The sequence below is a fragment of the Pelobates fuscus genome, chromosome 8 (genome assembly GCF_036172605.1).
Source record: "Pelobates fuscus isolate aPelFus1 chromosome 8, aPelFus1.pri, whole genome shotgun sequence".
NCBI classification, from domain to species: Eukaryota; Metazoa; Chordata; class Amphibia; order Anura; family Pelobatidae; genus Pelobates; species Pelobates fuscus.
The window spans coordinates 11747580-11758033 of NC_086324.1; positions in this window are offsets into that span (position 1 = coordinate 11747580).

Genomic DNA, 10454 nt, shown 5'->3' on the forward strand with positions numbered 1-10454 from the left:
CGCTTAGCTGCACTATCTGCCATCCGATTTCCTTTGGTTACATCACCATCTCCTCTCAGATGCGCTCGACAATGTATGATACCGACTTCTTTCGGCTCCCACACTGCTTCCAATAGTTGTAGGATTTCAGCTGCGTACTTGATTTCTTTGCCTTCTGAATTCAGTAGTCCTCTTTCTTTATACAAAGCTCCGTGGGCATGAGTGGTTAAAAACGCATACTTAGAGTCCGTATAGATATTTACTCTTAAACCTTCAGCCAATTGTAACGCTCGTGTTAGTGCTATTAATTCTGCCTTTTGTGCTGATGTTCCTTTCGCCAGTGGCCGAGCTTCTATCACCTTGTCTATGGTTGTTACTGCATATCCTGCATAGCGGATCCCTTCTTTCACATAACTACTGCCGTCGGTGTAATATTGAACATCGGGGTTCTGGATGGGAAAATCACGAAGATCTGGTCTACTTGAGAATACTTCATCCATTACTTCCAAACAATCATGTTGACTTTCAGTAGGTTGTGGCAAAAGGGTAGCTGGATTTAAGGTGTTTACAGTCTCTAAATGCACTCTTGGGTTTTCACACAACATTGCTTGATACTTGGTCATACGGCTGTTACTAAACCAATGATTTCCTTTGTAATCCAACAACGTCTGTACTGCATGTGGGACTCGTACATAAAGTTCTTGACCCAGAGTGAGTTTATCGGCTTCAGCTACTAGCAGGGCGGCTGCAGCTACGGCTCTTAGACAAGGTGGAAGTCCGCTGGCCACTGCATCCAGTTGCTTAGACATGTAGGCAACAGGTCTTTGCCATGATCCCAAGTACTGTGTCAATACTCCCACAGCCATTCTTCTTTGCTCGTGTACATACAGGTAGAATGGTCGTGTGTGATCAGGTAGACCTAATGCTGGGGCACTCATCAAAGCCTTCTTCACATCTTCAAATGCCGTTTGCTGTTCTTGGGTCCATAGGAAGGGGTCGTGCTCTGTACCTTTGATAGCTGCGTACAGAGGTTTTGCTAGTATCGCATAACTGGGAATCCATATCCTACAGAAGCCTGCTGCCCCCAAGAATTCTCGCACTTGTCTTCTATTCTTGGGTATTGGTATTTGGCAGACAGCTTCTTTTCTCTCTGGCCCCATAATTCTTTGACCTTCAGAGATATGGAATCCTAGATACTTGACAGTTGGCAAACACAACTGAGCCTTCTTTCTAGACACCTTGTATCCTGCCTTCCAGAGAATGTGTAGTAGATCGTGCGTTGCTTGCTGACAGATTTCTTTTGTAACTGCTGCTATCAACAAGTCATCTACATATTGTAACAATACACACTCTCCTGGGATGGACTCGAAATCCAATAGATCTTGACTTAGGGCTGAACCAAATAGGGTAGGTGAATTTTTAAACCCTTGGGGCAGTCTTGTCCAAGTCATTTGGCGTTTTGAGCCCGTTACAGCGTTCTCCCATTGGAAAGCAAAAATACATTGACTTTCTGCGGCAATTCGGAGGCAAAAGAAGGCATCTTTGAGATCTAAGACTGTGAAGTAAGTAGCCCCGCCCGGAATTAAAGCAAGCAGGTTATATGGATTGGGTACAACTGGATGTATGCTAACAACCGCATCATTGACTGCTCTTAAGTCCTGCACAGGTCGATACTCATCTGTGCCGGGCTTTTGAACAGGCAGCAATGGGGTGTTCCAGGGGGAAGTACAGAATTTTAGGATACCATACCGTATGAACTTATCCAGATAGGATTGGATGTTCTTCTTAGCCTTCTGCGGAATGTGATATTGTCTTAGGCTCACTGGATAAACCCCATGTTTCAGTTCAATTTTTATTGGTGGAATATTGCGGGCCAGTCCTGGTGGGTTGTTCTCTGCCCAAACTCCTGGTATGTTAAACAATGTCTCATCACTCCTAGGGTTTTGGCTAGTCAACACTGTATAAAGTCGCCACTCTTCTTCCTTTGGTACGGATAAAGTCATAATACCTGAAGGTCCATTAAACTTTAAAGATGTTGTTCCATCTGGTAGGAACGTAATCTGCGCTTGTAATTTGGATAGCATATCACGTCCCAGCAATTGGACTGGACATTCAGGCATATAAAGGAATTGGTGTTTTACTACGTGGCCTCCCAATGTACAGAGTCGACTTTTAAGAACCGTTTTTTCAGCACTTCTTCCAGTTGCTCCTATCACAGTAATAGTCCTTCCGGATGGAGGAGCAACTAGATTAGTCACCACTGAATGTTCAGCACCAGTGTCGATCATGAACGCACTCCTTTTCCCCCCTATTGATACATCGACCATAGGCTCCGCTCGACCAAGGGGGATGGAGCCCGGTCGGTATCAATAGTCCTCCATGACCGTGTCAGCCAATCCTACGAAGTCCCTACCTTCTCTATCGCGGGACCTTTGCGCTGCTGGAATATACCTATCTTCCCTAACACTTCCTCTGTTCCCATTACTCCCTCTATAACCATTACTCCCTCCGGGACCTCCTCTACCTCTCGCTCTGCCTCTAAAGTTTCCGTAGCCTGCCCTGGGTTGGTCTCTCTCGTACTGCTCTCTTTGCGGACATTCGTTCCTCCAATGCCCTTCTTCCTTGCAATACGCACACTGATCCCTACTCAAAGGCTCCCTACTCCATCTATTATTGCCTCTATCTGGGCCCCGTTTATCTACGCCTGCGATCGCTACCGCTAGCATATCAGCCTTTTTACGCATCTTGCGCTCCTCCTCTTTCTTGCTTTCTGTTTCCCTATTCATATAGACCTTATTAGCTACCTCCATTAGTTGGGAGATTGACATACCTGCAAACCCTTCTAACTTTTGTAGCTTGCGCTTAATATCTCCGTAAGCTTGGCTGACAAAGGCGGAGTTAACCATTCGGGAATTGTCTGCGTCTTCCGGATTAAAGGGGGTGTACAAGCGGTACGCCTCCAATAATCGGTCATAAAAGACACTGGGCGCTTCATCGCTTTTCTGGATCACCTCAACTGTCTTCGACATGTTAATGGCTTTCTTTCCTCCGGCTTTCATGCCAGCAATTATAGCGTCTCTATAGGCTCTGAGTTGAACCATATCAGCACCATTTACGTTCCAATCGGGATCAGTGTTGGGATAATGTGTTGCGGCCCATGCTGCTGGATTAGCTTGATTCAAAGCACGGGCTCTATCTTCTAATGCTTTAATGGCTGCTTGATTTATTCTTGTCCTTTCCTCATTGTTAAATAAAGTCATTAGTAACTGCTGGCAATCAGCCCATGTCGGATTATGCGTCTGTACTATTGAGGTGAACAGATCAGTCATGGCTTGTGGTTTCTCAGTATACGAGGAATTGTGGGTCTTCCAGTTTAAAAGATCGGTTGTAGTGAAGGGAACATATACGAAGACAGGGTCAGCTTGTGCCATTTGACCTGCGGCATTAATATAGGCTGACCCGGGATTCAGACGAAGAGGCATCTGATAGTGTCTCAATTGTTGGGCACCGGTCAACTGTCGGGTTTGGATGGGGCTACGTAGGGAAGCGTCAGTCATGGGTTCCGGTCGGGGAGAGATAGGGTATGGGGATGTGGGAGGTTGGTTTTGGGAAAAGGTGGTAAATAGAACACTTCGGGCCGAGCTAGATGAAGCTTGACCGGAAGTCTGAAGTGGCGCCAAATCAGGATATTCGTTTCTAATGGGGGTGGGTTCTGGTTCCGGAAGGGGAGATTTAGTACGAGGGGGGGTGGATCCTGTACTGGAGGAGGAAGCGGAAGTGGATGAGGGTAGTGAGGGAAGGGTTACAGGACTTCCTGTATTTGCGTCACTTCCTCTTACCGGAAAGTAAGGGGGCGGCAAAGGGATCTCGGACTCAGGGGGCGTGTCCAAAATGGGCCTAACACCAGCCCTAGTGGACGAACAAGTCCTAGCTACCATGAGGCGACACTGTTCCTCGTGGCATGTCCGGAGCCATTTTGGCGAGTCATTTACGGCCTGTCTCCAACAATCAATATAAGGAAACTGGCCGTAAAGTTCAGGCCTACCTGATACAGCCACGTGTAAGCGCTGTACCAGAGTTGGATCCAAACTGCCACGTGGCGGCCATGCCGCAACCAAAGTAGGCCACTCCCTAGTGCACAAAGTGACCAAACGTACAGGGGACATCTTAACCCCAAAATCACAAACTTTGAATCCCTTTTTAAAATTCTTAACCATACATCCTAAGGGATCCGGAATCGTTGACTGCGACGCACCCATATTTAACAGTGGAACGTCGTCGACAACGATTACTATACACGCGTACTATTCAACAGTCACACCCGTTTCCTCTGGCAACAGCACCACGTGGTACGGTTATCAAGTGAAACGTACACCATAACAATAAACACTCAGGGAATTCCCGTACACACACAGCTGCTACACCAGTCACTATATAATCAATATTATGCCCTTTGGCGTAACTACACAGTCACCCACGCTATAATTCTCTATATACGAATTACCCGTCTATAACACACCCAGTAACATCGTCTTTTACAAATAGCGGTTACAGTACGGTTAGCATAGGTCAAAGCACAAGTTAAGGTCACAATACAATTATTAGTGGTTATGGTGTTAAACATGCAATGGACGACAATGATTAGTACTTATTATACAATGTCAGTAAATATACAGGGTTATGGTACCGTGCACTATAATACAGCAACACACTATCAACACTCTCGCTAGACGGCTGAGCTCGCGCTATCTAACAAGATATACACTTTACTAAAACAATCGTTAACACATTTACAATTCCCAACTAAACTATTGGCCAGTACCTTGAATGGACTACCTAAAACTATATACACCCGTTTTGGTTAGCCACACTGCCCAATCACCACATATATAGCGAGCTAGAGAACCGAATTTACACAGACGCCTCTTAGTCGCACTATACAACGAGCTAGAGAACCGAATTTACACAGGCGCCTCTTAGTCGTACTATCAAAAGTCTAGTGGGTTCCAAATTTACACGCCTTCCCACTTAGCCCAGATAGGATGAGAACTAGCGAACCGAATTTACACAGGCGCCGCTTAGTCTCCCGGTCCCTCCGACCTAGCGAACGTAATATACACCCTAGAACGCTAGTCTAGACAAGACACCGGTGTCCGGCTAGGGCTATTTACACCAGGACCCCGCCTGACTAACCAAATCAAACGGTCTGACTAAAGAGCGTTCGATCGAGCGGTGCGCCTTCGCTCCTTCCCTCCGACAGAGGGGGCAGATACAGATTCAAAAACCCCTTTGGGCCTACCGCACAATCGGTATACCCCTAGCGGGTCCTGCCGTCTAAAACAGCAGTTATCTTACCTCCTCGTTCCTGAACCTGAGTTCACACTCATCGACGGGGACACCCCAGCACTTCTCACGTAGAGGCCGATGATCTCCTGGACAACAGACCAGTGGCGCCGAGACGAAGGGAGGTCCACGCAGAAGTTCAGGGGTGCAGCCGTAGAGAACGTGGGCAAAGATAGACCGTCTCACGCCTCTGCCTCTCAGCTACCGTTGAACGATGAGCTTCCCGGCCAATGCACCAAATGATACCGGAGAAACTGACGGAAGCCAAGCACAGAGAGATGGACACAGGTTTCTTCAGGAAGGAAGAGATTCTTTATTGGATCACCGATCGGGACTCAGAGGGACTAGCGTCACCAAAATACAGCAAAGTCTGAGTACTGAATACATAGAGTACATTCCTTATATAGCACTGTAGCTCCTCCCACAATTAACTACACCCACACATACCCTTAACCTATTTAATGAATAGAGTCTAAACTCATCCATCCGGTCTAACCACGTGGCTCATCTGATACAAAGGAGAGGGACGCGTAATTCCAGTTCTTACATTCCTGCACCTGGTCAGTACAGTGATGACAGTATCTTAGCTACGTGTTATTAACTAACTGATACTACAAACACATATACATACATATGCCTTGTGGCAATCTTAGCCTGCTAAACTTGTATTTTACTGGAATTACATCACAATACCACCACAATAATACATACTGCCCCCCTATACCACCACAATAATACATACTGCCCCCCTATACCACCACCATAATACATACTGCCCCCCTATACCACCACAATAATACATACTGCCCCCCTATACCACCACAAAAATACATACTGCCCCCCTATACCACCACCACAATAATACATACTGCCCCCCCTTATACCACCACCACAATACATACTGCCCCCCCTTATACCACCACAATAATACATACTGCCCCCCTATACCACCACAAAAATACATACTGCCCCCCTATACCACCACCACAATAATACATACTGCCCCCCCTTATACCACCACCACAATACATACTGCCCCCCCTTATACCACCACAATAATACATACTGCCCCCCCTTATACCACCACAATAATACATACTGCCCCCCTATACCACCACAAAAATACATACTGCCCCCCTATACCACCACCACAATACATACTGCCCCCCCTTATACCACCACAATAATACATACTGCCCCCCCTTATACCACCACAATAATACATACTGCCCCCCTATACCACCACAATAATACATACTGCCCCCCTATACCACCACAAAAATACATACTGCCCCCCTATACCACCACCACAATAATACATACTGCCCCCCTATACCACCACAATAATACATACTGCCCCCCTATACCACCACAATAATACATACTGCCCCCCTATACCACCACAATAATACATACTGCCCCCATACCACCACAATAATACATACTGCCCCCCTATACCACCACCACAATAATACATACTGCCCCCCTATACCACCACAATAATACATACTGCCCCCTATACCACCACCATAATAATACATACTGCCCCCCTATACCACCACCATAATAATACATACTGCCCCCCTATACCACCACCATAATAATACATACTGCCCCCTATACCACCACAAAAATACATACTGCCCCCCCTTATACCACCTCCATAATAATACATACTGCCCCCCTTATACCACCTCCATAATAATACATACTGCCCCCCTTATACCACCTCCATAATAATACATACTGCCCCCCTTATACCACCTCCATAATAATACATACTGCCCCCCTTATACCACCTCCATAATAATACATACTGCCCCCCTTATACCACCACCACAAAAATACATACTGCCCCCCTATACAACCACCGTAATAATACATACTGCCCCCTATACCACCACAAAAATACATACTACCCCCCTATACCACTATAATAATACATACTGCCCCCCCTTATACCACCACAATAATACATACTGCCCCCCTTATACCACCACCACCATAATAATACATACTGCCCCTCTATACCACCACCATAACAATACATACTGCCCCCCTATACCACCACCATAATAATACATACTGCCCTCCTATACCACCATAATAATACATACTGCCCTCCTATACCACCATAATAATACATACTGCCCTCCTATACCACCATAATAATACATACTGCCCTCCTATACCACCATAATAATACATACTGCCCTCCTATACCACCATAATAATACATACTGCCCTCCTATACCACCATAATAATACATACTGCCCCCCTATACCACCATAATAATGCATACTGCCCCCCTATACCACCACCATAACAATACATACTGCCCCCCTATACCACCACCATAATAATACATACTGCCCTCCTATACCACCATAATAATACATACTGCCCTCCTATACCACCATAATAATACATACTGCCCTCCTATACCACCACCACAATAATACATACTGCCCCCCTATACCACCACCATAATAATACATACTGCCCTCCTATACCACCACAATAATACATACTGCCCCCCTATACCACCACCATAATAATACATACTGCCCCCCTATACCACCACCATAATAATACATACTGCCCCCCTATACCACCACCATAATAATACATACTGCCCTCCTATACCACCATAATAATACATACTGCCCTCCTATACCACCATAATAATACATACTGCCCCCCTAAACCACCACCATAATAATACATACTGCCCTCCTATACCACCACAACAATACATACTGCCCCCCTATACCACCACCATAATAATACATACTGCCCTCCTATACCACCATAATAATACATACTGCCCTCCTAAACCACCACCATAATAATACATACTGCCCTCCTATACCACCATAATAATACATACTGCCCTCCTATACCACCATAATAATACATACTGCCCCCCTATACCACCATAATAATACATACTGCCCCCCTATACCACCATAATAATACATACTGCCCCCCATACCACCACAATACATACTGCCCCCTTATACCACCACCACAATACATACTGCCCCCCCTATAACCACCACCACAATACTTACTGCCCCCATACCACCAGCACAATACATACTGCCCCCCATACCACCACCACAATACATACTGCCCCCCATACCACCACCACAATACATACTGTCCCCCATACCACCACCACAATACATAATGCCCCCACTACTACCGTTAAACATGCTGCTACTATTATACATACAGCCCCCATACTACTTCCATTATACATGCTGCCCCTATAGATACCACTGGTGTTGTAAAGTCTGCCCCTATAGGAATCCCTTCCATTGCATACTGCCCTGTAGATATCAATTATTATTTATTACCATAATACCTGCTTCCCATGTATATAACTAGCTTTGCACATACTGCTTACCCTTATAACAACTGCCCCCTATAGATATCCATACCAGTATACAGTGAGGGGGTAAAGTATTTGATCCCCTGCTGATTTTGAACGTTTGCCCACTGACAAAGAAATTATCAATCTATATAATATTAATGGTAGGTGTATTTTAACAGTGAGAGACAGAACAACAACACCACAAAATCCAGAAAAATGCATGTCAAAAAAGTTATAAATTGATTTGCATGTCAATGAGTGAAATAAGTATTTTATCCCTTCAACTTGGTGGCAAAACCTGTTGGCGATCACAGAGGTCAGACGTTTCTTGTAGTTGGCCACCAGGTTTGCACACATCTCAGGAGGGATTTTTTTCCCACTCCTCTTTGCAGATCCTCTACAAGTCATTAAGGTTTCAAGGCTGATGTTTGCAAACTCGAACCGTCAGCTCCCTCTACAAATTTTCTATGGGATTAAGGTCTGGAAGCTGGCTAGGCCACTCTAGGACCTTAGTGTGCTTCTTTTTGAGCCACTTGGCTGTGTGTTTTGGGTCATTACCATGCTGGAATACCCATCCACGACCCATTTTGAATGCCCTGGCTGAGGGAAGGAGGTTCTTACACAAGATTTGATGGTACAAGGCCCATCCATCGTCCCTTTGATGCGGTGCAGTTGTCCTGTACCCTTAGCAGAAAAATACCCCCAACGCATAATGTTTCCACCTCCATGTTTGACGGTGGGAATGGTGTTCTTGGGGTCATAGGCAGCATTCCTCCTATCACTACCACCAGTATACATACTGCCCCCTATAGATATCACTACCACCAGTATACATACTGCCCCCTATAGATATCACTACCACCAGTATGCATACTGCCCCCTATAGATTTCACTAGCAGTATACATACTGCCTGCCCCTATAGATATAATTACCATTATACATGCTTCCTCTATAGATACCACTTGCTTTGCACATACTGCCTGTCCCTATAGTTATCACTACTGGCATACATACTACCCCCTATAGATATCACAACCCGTATACATACTGCCTGTCGCTATACATATCACTTCCAGTATACATACTGCCCCCTATAGATATCACTACCACCAGTATACATACTGCCCCCTATAGATATCACTACCACCAGTATGCATACTGCCCCCTATATATATCACTACCAGTATACATACTGCCCCCTATAGATATCACTACCACCAGTATACATACTGCCCCCTATAGATATCACTACCACCAGTATACATACTGCCCCCTATAGATATCACTACCACCAGTATGCATACTGCCCCCTATAGATATCACTACCAGTATACATACTGCCCCCTATAGATATCACTACCACCAGTATGCATACTGCCCCCTATAGATATCGCTACCAGTATACATACTGCCCACCCCTATAGATATCACCACCAATATATATACTGCCCCTATAGATATCACTACTGTGGTGGAATCTCGGTAAAAATAAATTTAGTAGGCCGAGATTACCGCGTGGCATGTGTACGTGCATATGCTGACGTATCGATCAGTTGGTTGCACGAGGCAAGATACGATCAGTAGTGTACGGAGCATGTGCGAGAATACAGGATGTAGTATTCCCCTCCTCCATTGTGCTGGACAAGCCATGCGGTCAAGCAGGAAGTTAATTCTTATTTGTATTGATTGGTTAAGAGAATGTGCGGGTGGAGCTTAATATGGGAGGAGTTATATGCCTATATAAGGAGCCT